At 34.5% G+C, this 13168-nt stretch overlaps 1 long non-coding RNA gene across 1 annotated transcript; it reads left to right on the forward strand.

Annotated features, from left to right (window-relative positions):
* The first annotated feature begins 10403 nt into the window (after positions 1–10403).
* Positions 10404–12775, forward strand: LOC147079418 (uncharacterized). Its single transcript, XR_015070430.1, has 3 exons — positions 10404–10508; positions 11036–11169; positions 12679–12775. It is a non-coding gene; the product is annotated as an uncharacterized LOC147079418 (long non-coding RNA).
* Positions 12776–13168: the final 393 nt, after the last annotated feature.

Here is a 13168-nt window from a genome sequence, read left to right on the forward strand (position 1 = left end):
ATTGCGGACTCTTAAATTTAACTTACACCGTGTTCAAATTATTTTCCGAAACTATTAACTCGCGGATAATATACTAGCAGCTAGACGAATGAATGCAACCTCCAAAAGCATTCCTTTTGTAAAAATGTTTTGTAAATTCACATTGATCAATGTAACTTTCGAATATTCTATATAACACTTTACGCACCAAATAGTTTTTCAATCACTAAAAAATATTATAACATATTATATCGCGAACTCATATGGTTACAAACACATCAGTAAAATTTCTTTGATGTATCTGCACTGAGAAGCGATCCGGCCGATATAAGCGGCAAATTTGAAGTGACCCGATGAGTGTATTTTTTTTATCTGAGACACGCTCCCGAAAAATATTTATTTAAATTAGATAGAACAAAAGTTTAGGCTATACATCGACAGATGTCAGGAGAAGGATGATTTCTGAATAAATTAAATCAATATTCGATTTTGTGCGCCTGGCCGAAAGCAGTACTAGGCAAATGAAAATTGAAATTTTAGTCAGCTGACGACCCGCGCGTATAGACTGACTAAATTCAGTTGACGCGTAAGATGGGTTAAAAGCTAAATAGATGCAATGTAAAAAAAGATCTACCAGCTAGTAGGTAAGTTTGGCCACAAAATATTTGTTTGGCAAAATAAATTCTAAAATATCTATATTAAGTAATTGAAATAAATACGGGGGCCGCTGCTGAGCTGTCATTTCCGGCCGACCATGTTCCAAAAAGTGCCAAATTCGACTCTATTGACATGGAATGTCAAAATGTGAGTAACAAATTTTACTCCTTGCGACAGCGAGCGACTCAAGTCCGCTCTCCGGACAATTAAAATGAATTTATTTGGAATATTGCCGCATATTAATTGAATTTGGGGTTTTATTTTACAACTTAAATTACACAAAAAGTTAACACACTGTCCATAACAGTTTTTCGTGATTTACTCAAAACTCAAAAAACCCTCAGGAGCTACTTTAGCGACTCAATTCAGAAATCATCGTTATTAGCATGAGTAAAAATGAAAGAGATAAATTATAAAGTTGCTTAAAATAATTCACCATTTTGAGGTTGGGGTTGAACTCCTGTTGTGATCTGCAAGGAAACCGGGTGGTTCCAGGGGTCTTTGGCGGGTTGCAGAAAGATCTTTTTTGCGTTCACGGCGTTCGGCTCTTGCACCGCCTCCACGGCTTTTGTGAGCTCCGATTTGATGGCATCGTCGGAACGAGGCCATTTATCCTGCAAATATCAACGAAAACCACTTTTAAAAAACTATTTAATACTTTGACAACCGACATTATGTCATCACCATAATATGCAAACGATTTTATAATCAGTTCGGTCCTAACATTGTCCTAAGATAGAGTTTGGACTAACACTAGTGAGATTCATATGAACTATTTGTACTACAAAACTTGATAGCGATTCTAAAACATTTTTAGTGTGAAAATGAAAATATGGCTGCTATAAAATCTTATTTATGCCCATAATCTTTGATGGCCTCGCCTATTTTTTTTTTTGCAATTTTTAATAAATGTCCTTGCTTTTTCGTACAAGGTGGTTGTTAGTAATTTTCATTAATCACAAACACTCCGGCTTTGAGAAAATCACATAAATATATTGTGTGCTCACTGGGAATCGAATCTAAAGCTCCAGGATGGAAGCCCAGCGCCTTATGTACTGCACCATGAGGACTGGCTTATTTGGCATTTTTTACGATATGCACAATATGACATACTAAACTTCATGCATGTAACACTAATGTAATGCAGCGCTGGTCAATAAATCTAGTACAAAAATGTCTTCTTTGCTACAAGTGAACCTGTAATGCCTTATGCACTGCACCATGAGGACTGGCCTATTTGACAATTTTTACAATGTACACAATATGACATACTAAACTACATGCTTGTAACACCAATGTAATGCAGCACTGGTCAATAAATCAAGTAGAAAAATGTCTTCTTTTGCTACAAGTGAACCTGTAATGCAAAATTTGTAGTTATTTCCAAATCGTGGGTCTGGCAAGTACACATATTGTTTTTAAATTTGTGTATGAGTCAGAGTATGGACCTAATAGGTTGAGCAAGTGGCTAACATCCATTTCTCGTAAAAACAAAATCTGTTAATACAAAAACCTACACTCTGTGGAGGCACATGATCTTATTAGGATCGGACATGGTAAAAAAATAAAGCCGCTTATTTACAATATAAATTCAAACCAACTACACGTCCTTCCTTCAAGTGTTATTCAGAAAGGAATAATCGAAGATAATAATAAGAATTAGTAGGTAACAGGTAGAGTACGAGGGTGGGTCAATAAGTCCTTAGAAAAAAGCATTAAAACAGTTTTTATTTTTGTATTTTTTTTTTATTTCTCAACATAATCTCCTTGGAGCTCAATACACTTGGTTAGACGTTTCTCAATTTTTTTTAAACCGTCAGAAAAATAAGTTTTCGGAAGGACCTCAAGATAAGCATTTGTCCGATCGATGACTTCTTCATTTGAAAAAAAAACGTTATCCACTTAGCCATTTTTTAAGTTTGGGAAAAGGGAAAAGTCACTCTAAATCTGGCGAATACGGTGGGTGGTCGACCAATTCGAACTTCAATTCTTCAATTTTAGCCATTGATCGTAAACATGTGTGAACACGGGCATTGTCCTGATGAAAGATGATTTTTTTCCTGTTTAAATGAGGCCGTTTTTCTTCAATTTTGTTTTTTAGCTGGTCCAATAAAGATGCATAATAATCCCCTGTTATTGTTTTTCCTTTTTCCAAATAGTCAACGAAAATAATTCCACGTGCATCCCAAAATACAGTAGCCATAACCTTACCAGCTGATTTTACGGTTTTCGCCTTCTTTGGACATGGTTCGCCTTTCGCAATCCACTGCTTTGACTGTTCTTTCGTCTCGGGAGTATAGTGGTGTATCCATGTTTCATCTACAGTCACAAAGCGACGAAAAAATTCATCCGGATTGCGTTGCATGAGCGACAACAGGGCTTTAGAGGCCACCACCCTATTGCGTTTATTGTCGACTGTGAGCAAACGCGGCACCCATCTTGCAGAAATTTTTTTCATGCCCAATTTGTCATGTAAAATAGAAATGACGCTACCTTTTGAGATCCCTGTAACCTCAATTATCTCACTCAACTTTAATCTTCGGTCACTTAACACCATATCGTGGATTTTATTGATCATTTCTGGTGTAGTCACCTCTACAGGACGTCCTGAGCGTGGTTCATCCTTTGTTGATGTACGACCACGTTTAAATTCATTTAACCACTTATAAATAGTTGCAAGTGAAGGAGCAGACGTGCCGTGAACTAAATCCAACTCATTTTTTATTTCCTTTGCTGTTAACCCTTTTATATTAAAATGTTTAATAACAGCTCTAAACTCAATTTTCTCCATTTTTGTAAACAAGCAAATTTTTTTTTTAAATGTACGAGAAACACACAACAACCCGACCAATCTGATTGAAACTTCGCAGCATACTGAATCGGTAGTGCCGCTGCATGAAAACAAACCGCTTACAGTACTAGTCGCGCCACCTGTCGGCTTTTCTAAGGACTTATTGACCCACCCTCGTATCTCAAGTAATGCCAGAATGGCATCTTGACGCCACGGGTGTGGATTGGAATTTCCACATATAGCAAACGTCACATTTTGTTTATTCAATGTGCATTTCATCCCGAACCCAACTGTTAGGATAAATAGCCAACAACCATTCATGATTTAAAAAAACATCTGTTAATATAACCTCCACTCTGTGTAGGCCTATAAATATAGGTGGCATAGTGTAGATAAAATGTTGTAAGTACAAAATAACAATTCTTGCGAAATTAACAAAAACATAGTGCCGGGGTGCAGCATAAAGGGGCTCGTAAACGAGCAACTTTTTACAGCAATATGATACGGTAATTGAGATGCTGTTAATAATTCCCCAAAATACGAAACTAGTAGTCTACGTTGCCGAAACTTTCCATCTATTGCCTTTGCTTTCCGGTAACATGATTGGTCGATATATCGATTATCGAATGCAATCGAAAATACGGCAATAATTGCCAGATAAATCTATTTCATTCTCGCTCTCTGTTTGACCTCACCCCTAGCAACAATAAAAACATTGTAGTGAAAGCCGACAATACATTGTTATAATTTTTCACTGTGTCGTTATTAATATTAATGGACAAACGACGGGGTATTGGAGCTTATTAATGAGGTTTATTTACGTCCGGAGCTATGGAACGTCGAAGCCAAACTTTATAATGATACTAATATAAAAAGGCCAACTATCAAAGCACAAACATAAAATTTCAATTAAACGTCAAATTTTGACATTCCTTTAAAGTTTTTAAATAAATAATTATCAATAAATTTACTAATTCCTGGTCTATATTAGGTACTTATTGTTTCACACGTTTTTTAAGTAGGACCCGATCCAAATCCTTCTTCCATTTTGGATTTGTATATGTGATTATTTATATGATGCAGAAATTTCATTGTCCAGTGTTGTATTTTAATTTATTTGTTTTAGGATTTCAAGTTATACACATTTATATTTTTATAAAAATCAATGTTTTTTAAAATGAATATATGTAATATTTAAAACTATGAATTAGTCAAAAATCTGTCACAAAAAATATAAAACTTAATACCCTATAATACTTATAAGACCATGCACCAAATTCACATTTTATAACAATTTTCTTAAATTGTAGGTTTATCTTTGACTTAAAATAAAAAATATTTTTCTTTTAATGTTTTCAGATACATATTTATCAAAAAAATGTCTCAAATTGCAAGCTTCGTATTTTTCCACTAGGTGCCTCTTTTAGAAAGGCTGCACAATACAATTTCACGCATTTGTTTAAATGTGGGACTAAATATGGAAAGAGTCGTCACCATTTTATTTTTATCATATTCGAAAGAGAGAGATAAGGCAATACTTTTTTCAAATTTGTTTTTGTTGGAGTCTTCGGGCTGCATTACAATATTTCGGTCAGTTGCACGATGACCTACGCTTAGACATGTTGGAATCGCGTGATTATCTTCAGTAAGAGTTTATCTAAAGACGTTCAGTTTTACAGTGAGTACTTTTTGTTTGTTTTTTTATGTTTAGGAAAACATCTGTATATTAATTTATTCCACATTCTACATTAATTTTTAGACTTCGGAAATACCAGGTAAACGAAGACGCACTTTTCGGGAAGAGAAGAGAAAGTTTCACTAAGAATGGGAAGAAATATATTTGATTGTGCAAAATAAAAATATACAAGATTCTATAGTTGCCGTTTGCGTGATTTGTAAAATTGTAATTAAACAAATAAAATCATATACTATGGAACGGCATATTAAAATTCATGAAAATGAAATCAAACTATGAATTTACGCCAAAATTGATCCATTTGCAATTTGAGATTTTTTTTTGATAATTTACAATTTCAAATGTATTAATTAATATTTATGTATCCGAAAACATTAAAAAGATTTTTCATTTTTTTTTAAACTTAAAGATAAACTTACAATTGTAAAAAAATGTAATAAAATGTGAATTCGTCGCAAGGTCAAATCTTATTACTGCATTATATTTTATGGTCATAATTATCATTAAAATTTAGTCTATTAAGTTTTAGATTTTCTGTCGTTTAGGTTTTTGACTAATTCATCGTTTTAAAATTTTTTATATTTATTTTTAAAAACATCGATTTTTATAAAAATATAAATGTGTATAACTTGAAATCCTTTTTATTTATATCAACTCGAGCTTCAATATTGTGACCATGCCTAAAATAAAATTTGATATAAATAAAAATGATTTCAAGTTATACACATTTATATTTTTATAAAAATCGATGTTTTTTAAAATATATATAAAAAAATATTAAAACGATGAATTAGTCAAAAATCTAAACGACAAAAAATCTGAAACTTAATAAACTAAATTTTAATGATAAATATGGCCATAAAATATAATGTAATAATAAGATTTGACCCTGCAACGAATTCACATTTTATTACATTTTTTTACAATTTCTAGTTTATCTTTAAATTTAAAAAAAAATAAAAAATCTTTTTAGTGTTTTCAGATACATGTTTATTAATTACTACAGATGAAATTGTAAATTATCAAAAAAAAATCTCAAATTGCAAGCTTCGTATTTTTCCGTTAGGTGCCTCTTTTCGCCTCTGATAGTATAAGCCATAGACTAATGTATAAGCATTCCCCCATGCTAGCAGCGAACCTAGCGGAAATATACGAAGCTTGCAATTTGAGATTTTTTTTTGATAATTTATAATTTCAACTGTATTATTTAATAAATATGTATCCGAAAACATTAAAAAGATTTTTCATTTTTTTTTAAACATAAAGATAAACTTACAATTGCAAAAAAAGTAATAAAATGTGAATTCGTTGCAGGGTCAAATCTTATTATTGCATTATATTTTATGGTCATAATTATCATTAAAATTTAAGTTAATTGCAAGCTTCGTATTTTTCCGTTAGGTGCCTCTTTTCGCCTCTGATAGTATAAGCATCCCCCTTTTCTGTCGGGTCACCTGTATCTGCAGAAGAATACTCACTAATAAGTACTTCTTTTATAGTTGCCAGTGTAAACTCAATTATCGAGGAAGAGATTGAAATAGATCAAAGCTTTTTGAATCATATTAATTTGGGGTTAGATGAATTACGCAATTTACCCGGATGTAGTCTTAGTTATCCTTTACAAGACATATCAATACAAGTCTATTTATTGAACAATCTGATGGAAGCTATGCACTGAGTAATGATAGTGATCTCTGATGAAGATGTTGAGCCCGAAAATATTCCATCTAATATGATTAGTTCACCAATGCAGCTGGCTGATGTGGAAGACTATAATATGAACGAAGGTCAGAAAAGAAGTAAGAAAGGTGATGCATCGAAATGGAAACGCAACATAAATAAGAAATTAAGAATGGAAGGGAAAGGTTACTTGGGATATACAAAACACAAAAACGAAAAAATTAAACATGATAAGCGAAGTGAAGCTCGGAAGATGAAAATCAGATGTTCAAGGATTAGCTACCGAAACTCAAAATACAGACATTGTGATAAATTCAATTATAGCCAACTGAAGGCAATTTTTGAAAAATTTTGGCACAATACTTGGGATCAGAGACGTGTTTTCGTTTCTTCGCACGTGACGAAAGTAAGAAAAGGAAAAAATACGGCAATTGGCTATGATTCAAAAAGAAATTTTACATACATATTTAAATTGAATGGCGATAATACATTTCAGATGTGTCGTCAAATGTTTCTCAATACACTAGGCATAGGTTACCGAATGGTTCAACTATGGATAAATAAAATTGCCACAAGTAATGAAAACGACACAATAAATGCTTCTGTTAATATCTCTGAATTCGCCAAAAGTTCTGCTTTTAATTGACTTTATAAAATCTCTACCCAAGTTACAATCACACAATGGAAGACAACATTCAACCAAATTATACCTAGAACCTATATTTCAAACTATACAGAATGTGTATACATTATATTCAAATAAATGTAAAGAGGACAATCAACCGTTCGGTAGATAAAAATTTATTAAGATTCTCAATAATGAAAATATTTCGATATTTCAAAACAAAAAAGGTTAATGCAATGTCTGCTGTAGTTATAAATCGGGAAACATACCAGAAGATCAATAGCAAGCCCATTCCAAGAAGTGAAGCCATAGCTGGCATTCAAATGGCACTTCAGATGGACTTTCAAGCCTTGCAAGATGGACCTGTGCCAATGCATTTTATTATAAACAAAGCTTGCTTGCCATAACTTCACCATTTATAATATTGCTACTAAAGAAGCTATGTGTTACTGGGTTTCTGAGGATCAAAATAATCAACCAGTTGCTTCAACTTTTGCATCCTGTATAATAGATTACCTACAGAGGAACTGTATAACAACCGAAAGGAAACAAATAACTATCTCTTCTGATGGGTGCTCCGCACAAAACCGAAACAACGTATTGTCTAATGCACTGTTAAATTTTAGCATAATGCATAACATACGCATTGTTCAAAAATATCTCGAAGTGGGGCACACACAAATGGAAGTTGACTCAGTACATGCTTGTAATGAAAGGAAACTAAAAAACCGAGAAATAAAACTCCCCAGCGATTACATCAACGTAACTAATGAAGCAATTTTATTGGACCACATTTTTTAAAGATTATTCAAAAATATTACGATATATATCTATTCGCCCTGGTAGGAAAGCGAGTGATCCAGTTGTTTTAGATGTAAAGGCCATTTTGTATTGTAACAGGATTATAAAGGTTAAGTTAGAATTCAATAAAGATTTGCCTATCAGCGTAAAAACTTTTCCGCCAATTTTTTCTTACCCGCCATTATTTAGTGAGCGGTGTAAAATATCAAAAAATAAATGGCTACACCTTCATGAATTAAAAAATGTTATTCCTATTCCTATTCCAAGGGCCACCACGCAGTATCAAACGCGCCCGCGATGTCGAGAAAAATCCCGGCAACGAGGTCCTTGCCAGAGCTCTCCACAGAATCGATCACAAAGCGAATCGCATCCTCGGTGGACTTTCCGGGTCTAAACCCAAATTGTCTTTGCGAGATTGGACTGTTTTCCGACAGGTGGGACTCAAACCTGCTGTTTATCAATCTTTCCAATATCTTCCCGAAGACGGGAAGGAGCGTAATCGGTCTATACGCTTTCAGGTCACAAGGAGGGCGACTGCCGGCTTTGGGGATCACCGTGAGGTGACCCGTTTTCCAGCAGTCGGGGAATATGCCACTACTCATGCATTCTTTGTAGAGTTGCGTGATCTCGTGTGAGGCAAGAGACCACGCCCTTCTCGCTAGCGCGTTATCTATGCAGTTAAGCCCCGGGGCTTTTCCAATTGGGAGGCTGGCAAACAGTATCCCTAGTTCGGACATGGTAGTGGCTGCGGATCGCGGAGTGTTTAAGGGGAGCAGCGCATAGACGCGAAGCTGCTGAAATCGGTCGTTGTCAATGTCGAGCGACTCGTTGTCCTGCAGGATAAGAACATCCAACAGGACTGTGGCGGACTCTTCAGAGCTATTGGTGAACGATCCGTCGGGGCGCCGTACCGCCGACATGACTTTTCCGGGCCGTGAGCCCAACTTCATCACGCGGAAGGGGGGGCCCCACGGATCATTGCCACCCATTTCAGTGACGAAATCTTTACTAATAGAACAATAAACAGAACATTAAATGGACGTATGTTGGATTTATATGACAAATAATATTTCGTTTGACAGGCGTCATTTGCACCCGCGACCCGCAATCCGCGCATCGCCTAGCAACGATCTTTTTAGACCGTGCCTCAACTGATGTACGGCCTTAATCATTTTTGAGTGATATAAATATACAAAACAGTAAAAAATGTTAAAAAGGATAATACTTTACTTTGAGTGGACTTTTTTGGGAAACATTACGTTTCCTTTTGGAGTCTAGGGTATTGTCCGAAGGTCTTTTTTCAGGGGTGAACGGTTTCTCTTCGTCGTCACTCACGATAACCGGTTCAATGACAGTTTTTGTGGACAGTTTATTCTCGTTGCATGTTAGTTTCCCTACTTTAACCGGGATGTCATCGTTTTGCACAGATTGTTTTCGCTTCTTCGGAGTCGGAGACTCTGTTTTCGTAGAATCACTCCCGATAACTTGAAACGGCAATCGTGCATGTTTCATTTTCGTTTTGGTCTTAAGAGAAATATTTAGTTGGTCTGACATCTCGACACTCGTTTTCTTAAAACAGCAAAGTTTATACTTTTCCACGCTGATAGAAATTATTCATATATCAATTAACACTTTTCACACCACATTTTTAAATTGTTTACTCAAAAGATCTTTCTAATACGCTTTCTTTTTAACTTGTAAATAAATTCGTAATTTGCCAGATGACAGCAAAGCAACAAGAAAAATAGACGCGCGGGAGTTCGTCCGCCGTCCGTGTTAGTAAATATTCTATCAGTGCTGCCAGTATAACAGCACTGTCATTTACTGCCCGTGAACAACCTTTATTATGAACTTTTATATTCAGAATCTATTATTTTTAATTATTTAATTATTAATTATTTTTATTAATTTAAAACGTACCTATTGTAGATTTTATGCATAAAAAATAAAAATTAAATTAAATATTAGAATACAAATTTCAAAGAGATTGAAAGACCCATTTCATATTTCTTGTTTTGTGGCTTAATTTCACCCCACTTAGGGTGCTGAGATAAAATCGAACGTAAGGTCCATTTACCTGAATGACCCTATGTTAATACTCCAACTTTTTTGGGTTCGTTTGTTTGTGCATCGTTAGTGCACGTTTGTGCATGATTTTTTTCGTTTTTGCACCTATATGGATTATACTTACATCCGAATTCCAAATATTCAATCGTTTCTTGACTTCCAGTGAAGACGGAAGAACTTTTAATACCCTCAATCCAACCGGAATACAAACAGTAAGTCATTTACTATTTTTCTGTACTGTGTGAATAAGTCATAACTAATTTATTTGAACTCAAAATTTGTTTAATTTAATGTGCCTAGGTATATTTATAATATTTATTTTCCTTCTTCGTTGTAATGTATAAGTGCTAAATGATCGTATACCAGCGCTCGAAATGGAAAAGTTTACGAACCGGAGCGCTCGACAGTTTTCTGAAGAACAGTACATAGTTATCATAGTTAGAAGACATAGTTATCAAATTTTATGTGTATTTCATAAAAATAAGTATGTTAGATTTTCTATTATATGGCCTATCTAGCTCAGACGGTCAAATCGTTTTTTCCATGAGACGGAGCGATAATTTTACCGATTTCACGAACAGGAACGGCGCTCCGGTCCATTTCGAGCCCTGTCGTATACCATTTCAATATATAATGAATTATTTCCCTTGTGGCTTGATTCAGTGACCTAGTCACATAGGTCCATTATATCTATTATTGATATGAATTCTTTTTGAGAATTTCTCAATATATTTTACAGAAAATCCACGGCTTGTTAGTAGCCGTGTCACGCCATATTTTACCACAACGGACGCGATGCGGCTGTGGACGGCCATTAGCCAGAAATTAAATTCCCGGGTGGGTGCTAAAAAAGATGGATGCGGCTGGCGGAAGGTATTTATTATACACATTAATTATTTTGATTAAAATCATATCGTTACACCAAATATATGAATACACTCCTTCAAATACAATTGCGAGATATATTTATTAACCATACCACAATGGCAAGTTAAGATTCAACACGAATAGTGTATACTAAACTTTTTCAGTCATACTTATTTATTTTCATTGAAGTAAGAACACAATGTGGGTGGTGAACGAACTACAGGTGGCGCAGGTTAGTTTTTAAAATTCAATTAAACCCCGCCTAAATCAAACCATAATTGATAAAAAATATTGTTCTATCTATAAAATATCAAAAATTATGTATGGTTTGACGGCATAATTTTAGATATTTTATAGATCAACGAATATTTTTTGACGGTTGTCTACTATGGCTTGGAGTAAGCAGGGTGACATATCCTCAGGGTCTTTCATGTGGTTTAGCTCAGTCGGCGACCCCCAGGTGTCAAAGATTTTATTAAGTATAACTATTTGTAGATTTTTATATATTTTTTTTAGACTCGGGACTGTAATGTGATAAAGGGACACGGGGAAAACAACACAATTTTTCTTTTAAAGCTTCACTTTTATTATGTTTATTTTTTTACGAGTACATTATTTTAATTTAACTTCCCGACAGTCAGCCTTTATCGGTTGGCCCTTGGACGCTAACTGATTGCGACGGGGTTCACAATGCAATCTCAAGCTCAAAACATATCGGAAGCGCGATGGGGTTCTTCTTTATTAATAACGCGACACACAATAATTTCACAATGGATGGTGTTGCCATTTTAATATTATTGCGTATTTAGAATTTAGATTTTACTATTAAAAACGATTCTACTGAATTTAAATTACATTCACCCATCGCGCTGTACAATTTATGTTACATTATTAAACATTATTAAACATTATTAAACATTATTAAAACATTAATTTATAACTTAACTAGAATATATTGACGGGTTATCAAGGAGCTTGGTTGCATGTTTTGTTAAGCCGACGATTTTTGAGATTAGGTAACATGTTTCAGCCTTTTCTGAAGTTACAGTGTAGGCACTAGCAATAGATAGGCTAATGTGAGAGTGTATCAAGGGTTTAATTGAATCACAACAAATCCACACATTGTAGTCTTAGGTCAATGAAAACAAATACATTGGACTGACAAAGTTTAGTGTACACCAGTGTTTCCCAACGTGGGGCAATTTGAATGTTTTGGGGCGCAATGTGCAAATCATTAATATTTGGTTTGTTAAAAAATGCATTTTCGAAAATATTTTTTTATATTGCCACCATGACTTTCCGAGAAAATTACTGTTGCCACTCCATCATAATATTTAGTTGAATGCGGTGCTTTAGCGCTGTAAATGATTTATTACTGAAAAAAAAATCGGTTTGATATCACAAACTGTGGAGATATAACTATTTATGTCGGATCTTAACAGCTTACCTCCACCCTTCGCCACTGCCATACCATCATATGAGGCAGTTTCCTAATATGTCATTATTGTTTTACAGTCGAAAATACTGCTGTGGCGCAGGCAAACTGGGGGAGGTCCACCATGTATAGTAGAGTCAACCGCAGTGCATCAGAAGCTGGCAGAGATGTTAACAGAGACCGTATCGTCAGGTCTCCCTAGTAACGGAATAATAAGAGAGAGTATTGTAAGTTCACATTATTTTAATTCTGCGATATCAAACCAATGTGAGTTCAAACCTGCTAACTTCTATGTGCTACTTCATTCTAGTAATTATTCAGTCTTTGTTTGACTTTACTCGGTTTACGCGTATTTAAATACAATACATATATAGTGGTACCATAAAATAAGTCAAGGTATTATAATTAATTTGGTATAGATTCCATTACCTACGTGTTTTTATTTAACTGTTATCACTCAGGTAAAAGCATGCTTGAATAAACTCATAATCTTTTTTTTGGTATATAAAATTTCCCCTTTTTTTCGGAAACCATATCTTGGGAATGGATTGCTGATATGATTTATACCCC

This window comes from Rhyacophila brunnea, unplaced genomic scaffold (genome assembly GCF_057557595.1).
Source record: "Rhyacophila brunnea isolate RB1 unplaced genomic scaffold, BYU_Rbru_1.0 scaffold_1, whole genome shotgun sequence".
Lineage (NCBI taxonomy): Eukaryota > Metazoa > Arthropoda > Insecta > Trichoptera > Rhyacophilidae > Rhyacophila > Rhyacophila brunnea.